This window comes from Tenrec ecaudatus, chromosome 9 (genome assembly GCF_050624435.1).
Source record: "Tenrec ecaudatus isolate mTenEca1 chromosome 9, mTenEca1.hap1, whole genome shotgun sequence".
Taxonomy (NCBI): Eukaryota; Metazoa; Chordata; class Mammalia; order Afrosoricida; family Tenrecidae; genus Tenrec; species Tenrec ecaudatus.
Window position 1 is genome coordinate 75249495 of NC_134538.1, and position 6593 is coordinate 75256087.

The 6593-nt window shown below is 46.2% G+C and overlaps 1 pseudogene; it reads left to right on the plus strand.

The window, feature by feature from the left end:
- Positions 1–2974: 2974 nt before the first annotated feature.
- Positions 2975–5975, plus strand: LOC142456014 (large ribosomal subunit protein uL18 pseudogene; annotated as a pseudogene).
- Positions 5976–6593: the final 618 nt, after the last annotated feature.

The window sequence follows — 6593 nt, forward strand, 5'->3', positions numbered from 1 at the left end:
CCTTTGCTCTCGCCCTTAGTCTCTGGTGCCTTTGGTTTCAGCCTCTGCCATTTCAGACGGATCTCAGACGGATCATCTCTGATGATCTAGGGGTTTTTCCTTGCTTCCAAGATGGCTCTTAAACACAGAGGAATGACTTTGAGCTGCGGCTTTTGTCTTCCAGCAGACCACCCCAAGGTAATACAGCCTAATCCCACCCAAATCCTGTCCAAATTCCACACCAGCAGAGAACTCGCTCCAAAATGGGATTGTAGCCACAGGGAGAGTCTAGACTTATGATCCATCACATCAAGGGATATAGGAGAAGGTCATGAATTGACTACATCTCAAAGGGTATATAGATTGTCATGTTGCTACCCAAATTCCAAAGTAACCCGTTTCTTGCCAGCAGCTTTTGATAGCACTGTTCATGTCCTCCCCAGTGTTGGCTCTTCGTATTCTCCCCTTCTCTACCATTGCGATAGACAAAACCGTGTGTGCTCTTTTTTAATCTTGAACTTTCCCCTCTGAATTTTGAACTCTTTAGTCTCTTAATTTGGAGTTCATGTTTCATGTGTATTTTGTGTATACATAGGCCTTTTGCCGTGGAGATGTTTGTCTTGCCCATTTACAATGATTCCCAAATAGGTTGCACTTAGTTGTGTATTTTGTCAATTTTTTGAGTTTGTAGTTTGCCATTTAGTGGTAGTTTTTGATATGACTAATGTATTTTGGGGTGTAGTCATATGCTAGTATTGCCCTTTATTGGGTTTGCTTTTGGTGTAGGGTAAAATGAGGGCAAAAACGGTATAGGGGCCGCATTGGACCTCCTTCGGCCTGAGCAGGAGGAGAATCCAATTCCACACCAGCCTGAGGCTGACAGCTACAAGACAGAGGTCAGGCATGCCTCCCTGGGGGCCTCTCCATCCTAGTACATTAGTTTCACACCAACCATTCCTCCCACATGCTGTACTTATTTGCTGGGTTTGATAATCCATTGCAGTTGGCACACAGAACTGACAGATGGTACTCCTAACTAAGGGGGCTTAGTAGAGAAGGTACAGGTTACAAGCCAGGGTCAGAAAACATTAAAGAGATGGTCACTGATCCTCAGCAGTGCCTTGTCTCGCCAGCAGCCTAGTACCTCTCTGGTTCAGCTTTTCAGCCACAAGGCCCTTTGGCTTCTGCCTTGTTGCATAGGATGGGAAGTCCACCAGCCGCCATACCTCACAGTCTATTGTCTCTAATCTCAGCTCTGTGATCTTTGGCTCTGGTATTTGGGGTCTTAGTGTGGCATAACCTCTTTGGCCTCCCTCATTTCAGGCAGGGATGTCGAAAAGATATACCTGCTTGTGGCTCATCTTCCTCCATGGTCCTGGGAATTCTCTCGCTGTCTGCCTCTGAGATGCCTCCTTAATACTCACACATCCCCTTGATTAGGGTTTCACACACCCTATTTGTATGGTCCCACCCAATCCTTAGGTGGGGCTTTCAGAGACATAGAAGAGCCATATATAAGCAGTTTTACTTCATGATAATGTCCATCCTGATTATATTTTTCTGGTGTGTTTTTTTTATTACATTTAAATCTTGAGTGTATCTGGAATTGTTTTGCCACATTAAAAGAAGTGTTTCCTCATTAAAAAATTCATGATCTGGACCTCAGTTTTTAATCCATGATAGGAGAGTCATAATACTTATAGGGTTATTAAGGAGCCCTGAAAGCCACTGTGGGTTAGGTGTTGGACTATGAACTGCAAGGTTGGTAGTTCAAGCCCACCAGCTGTTCTGTGGGAGAGAGGTGAGGTTATCTGCTCCTGTGAAGATTTACAGTCTTGGATTTCCTATCTATAAGGTTGCTGTGTGGCAATGGGGCTCATCGGGGTGTTGCAAAGACGGAAACTGCCTCGCCCCGGGTTTCCCAAAGAAGGTGATTCTGCCCCCCCACCCGTAGGGTGGGGAGGGGGACGGTGCTGGAGTGACCCAGAGGTCCTGTGAAAGCACACGCCTACACTTCACCCTGGAGAAGGAATGGGCTACGGTACAGCACTGGTTGCTGGGGTGCCCTGAATGCTTTTATTTCCGACAAGGGACCAGTAGGCCAAATAAGTTTGGGAACCTAATGTCTAACCCAGTGGTTCTCCACCTTCCCAATTCTGACACCCTTTAACACAGTTCCTCATGCGGTGACCCCCAACCATAAAATTATTTTTGTTGCTACTTCATAATTATAATTTTGCTACTGTTATGAATCGTAATGTAAATATCTGATACGTAGGATGTATTTTCATTTTAACAAATTGAACATAAAGCAGAGTGATTAATCACAAAACAATAGGTAATTATATATTGTGAAATGTTTATTTCTGATTACAAATAAATGAAATTTTGTCTTGTAGCATGGGTGACAGTCTTCAGGCCGGGTACTCATATGTGGCTGTATCTGCATGTGGCGGACCCTCCTGGAGACGATAGAGGAGTGGTGTCTTGGCTCCTAAGACCATTGGAAATAATGTGTTTTCTGGTGGTCTTTGGTGATTCCTGTGAAAGGGTCATTCAGCCCCCAAAGGGGTCGCGACCCAAGGGTTGAGAACTGTTGGTCTAGCCCCATTGGGTAACATCATAGCTCAATAAAAAGTTCCTTTTATTGGCCCCTTTTGTCCATTTTATTGGCATGTAATTCGTATGTCATACATTCCAATAGTCCAGTCATAATTCAAAGGAGTTGTGTAATCATCCCCCCAGTCAACTTGAGGACACGTCTTTTTCCTTGTACGTGTTAGCTCCCCATCCCTAGCATCCCCTCTCCCCTTTGTTTGTGTGACCGTGTATGTATGTACGTGGGCTCTGGGAACGGAGGTCTTCAGCCCGTGCACTAGTGGAAGAAAGCCCTGTGATCTGAGGCGTTATTAAGTGCATGAGAATGTGTGTACGAGCCTTGGTGGGGTAGTGTCTGCTAACCACACATCTGCAGGTCAGCCATTCAGGGAGAACGATGAGGCTCTCTGCGCCCGCAAAGCCTTGGGAACGCCTGGAGTCACGGTGAGTCAGAAGTGACTTGATGGCACTGACTTTTTCTTTCTTTGGATGAGCCCCAGTGGTGCAAGTGGTTAACACGCTTGACGGCTAACCGACCCCGAGCCACCTTGGAAGAGAGGTCTGTGGAGGGGTCACGTCAGGCGCGAGCGTCATCTCCCAGCATGTGGGCCCAGTTCCATGTGCAATTTGTTGATGACTAACTAATCATGGCTTGAGATGTCAGGGTCCTAATCCCAGCTTGACCCACAGGAAGGTGGTAGACTTTCATTCATGAGGAAAACCTGGGTCCTTTTTGGAAAGTGACTGTATCATCTGTTATTGAGGTTCACAAAAGCCTCAGGGAAATCATTGTAAGCCTAAGGAGGAAGGCCTCTGTGGCTGGGCATTGTGGTTTAGTTTTAAAAGCATTTTCTTTATGGAAGAAGCATTGAAAGAATGCCGCAGACCCCAGTCATGTAGCCCTCACTCAGGACCCCTCAGACTCAGTTTCCTTTCCAGCAAAAGGAGCCTGCCCTGGATCTGGTGCTGCACTCCGGTCCTCTGCAGTCTGGGCCACTCCCTCAGTCTTGCGGGACCTCACGACTCCAGAGTTCTCCGTAGCCACAGTGGTAGCATCATAGCCAACAAACAGTATCATCAGCAAGTCTGGGAAAGAAGATGTGCACATGCCCAGGAAACACGAAAAGCTGGGAAATGCCATCAAAACTACAATGCGATAACACTTCACACCCACGAGAATGGCGAGGGGCAGAAACTGGCACCCTCATCCCTCTCTGGTGGGAATAGAAATTGATGCAGCGGCTTCAGAAAACTCCGCTCCTAGGCAGTGAGACAGTTACCACTGGCATGGCAATCTGCTCCTGGGAACATGCCCAAGGGCGAGTTAGTGACTGAGGTCTTGTACTGAGCTTCAGGGACTGCACCAAGAGCCTAGGCTAGTCGTAATCTAAACGATATGTTGGGCTTGATCTTCCCCCTGCCCCCTCAGCTGGTTCAGAATTCCAGCATGGAAGGAGGGAAATTTAGTACTTGCCCTCTCAGAGACGCCTCTAGCCCTCAGGTCTGCCGGACCAACACGATTCCTTTGTCTTTCTGCTCCCTCTCGCACCCTGTCACATCTGTCCTCAGCCAGGAGATTCACCTGAAATGTGATTCACCTCAGTGCAGATGCAGCCATGTCACACATTGGCTTTCAGACCCGTCAGCATCTTTCGGTTTGGGAATGAAAGCCGGGATTCCTGAACAAAACATGGAGGGGAGACCTGTTTACCTTGTAGCCTTGCCCTAGAGAAGTCCTTGTAACACTGACCACCTCTCCCATTGGACTTGATTTTACTCATGTTCAAATTCCTCTTCACTTGCTTTCCTTCTCCACCTGTAAGACTCAGCTGCGGTGCCCCTCCTGCAGAGAGTCCTGTCCATAGGTCCCTTCTTACGCCCCACCCCACTGTGCTGGAGCTAGGGAATTATACTGGACGGCACGTGGGGGCTTCCAGAGTATTTTCTTACTCAGCTACCCCTTTCTGAGAAAAGTAGCTTCAAGCACCTAATGTCACACAAGTGTTCTGTCTCAGGGAAGCACATCCTGTCACCGTTGGACCAGAGGTTGGGCACCGCCACCCAAATCTGAGTATTTCAGTGGGTTTCCATGGTTGCCTGACCCTCAGCGCACTGATTCTTAGCTAGAGCAGGTCTCCAGCAGTCACTCTGTGAGTCCCGCTCTTGGAAGGCAGCAGCTCACCTCGTTGACACCTTTGTGAATGGTGGCATGCTAGCTCATGCCAGTCTGGCACCCAAATTAATGCTCTTGATCGTTGAAGTCCAGAGTGTGAGGTCAGTGGGCATGAGGCTGGAACAAAAAAATGGGCTGGAAAACAGGTTCGCCTTTACTTAATAATCTTCCTTTATCGCAGCTCATGTTTGAATTTAAGAAAAATTCATGACATCAAGTCGCCACCAGAGGGTGCTGTGGAACCGTGCACCAAGGAAAGCATAGGTTTAAAAGGAATGGGAAAGGAAGGGCTCAGCTTGCCCCTTTCGCCCGCTGTTCAGCTGCTGGCCCTACAGGTCTGTGGCCTGCCTGGGTCACTTCTCTTCTGCAGGATGGGGTTTTGTTAAAGTTGTCAAGACAAAGCCTATTTCAAGAGATACCGAGTGCAATTTAGAAGCAGATGAGAGGATGACACTGATTACTATGCTCTAAGATGCTTGGTAATCCAAGATAAAAATAAGTACAACACCCCTCAATACAGGATGATAGCCTGTGAAACCAACACGGATATCATAGAAGGGGATGTGACAGTCCGCGCAGCTTATGCTCATGAGCTTTGAAAGTATGGTGTAAGCGCTGGCCCGATCCATCATACCGTAAGATGTTGTACTGGCCTGCTACTGTCCTGAAGGCTTCCTAATAGGTTTGGCATGGACAAGATCTATGATGGCTGAGTGGAAATAACTGGAGATGAATACAACATGGAAAGCATGGGGGTCAACCTGCTATCTGGGTGCAGGCCCTGAAAGAACTTCCACTGGAAGGAAAGTGTTTGGAGCTCTGATGGGAGCTGTGGACGGAGGCTTGCCTACCCCTCATAGCACCAGGCAATTCCCTAGTTTTGATTCAGAGAGCAAGGAATTCAGGGCAGAAGTACATTGGAACCACATCATGGGTCACAACGTTGCAGATTTATATGCATTGCTTAATGGAAGTGGGTGAAGATGCTTACAAGAAACAATCTTCTCAATACACAGAGAGCAATGTAATTCCTGACATGGAGGAGCTATATAAGAAAGCACATGCTACTATATGAAAGGATCCAGTTGGTGAGAAGAAGCCTAAGAAAGATGTTAAAAAGAAGAGATGGAATTGTCCCAAAATGTCTCTTGACCAACAGAAAGATTGGGGAGCTCAGAGGAAGGCAAGTTTCCTCAGAGCTCAGAAGCCATCTGCTGAGAGCTAAACCAAACCATAATTTTCTTTTAAGAGTAAAGTGCAGTTTTATTTAGTACTTAAAATAAGAAAATAAAGAATTTACTGTGGAATATTGTATTTGATTTGTGCAAGTTTAATGTTTAAATCGTTTCACTGGTATAAAATGTGCATATCATACACTTCATAGTTAAAGTTGCTTTTAAAAAGAGTTGTATATACATCATCATAATCAGTTCTCGTGCATCCTCCCCTTCCTAAATTCATGGACTGCTCTCCAATTCTCTTCCCCTCCCTAATCCCCGATGAACCATTGCATTAGTTATTACCTCTGCATCGTGCCTCCTGTGTTTCATAAACTGGGAAACAACAGAAACAATCAAAAACAAAACAAAAAGTAAATTAAATAAAGAGGAAGGAAGAAAAGACTACTGACAACATTCGTAAAAGCCAGAGAAAATTTCTGTTATGGAATTAGTGAGAAGTATTTAAACCTAGAGCAAATTGAGGTTGGGTCAAGGGGAAGGTCAATGCCCAGGTATATTATATCATAGTTTCATCTACCATCATCAAGTTTACAATAATCTCTGATAACAAGGCTGTGGCCAGAGGGGATCTGTCAAAGGCTTAAACCAACCAGGTACTCCGC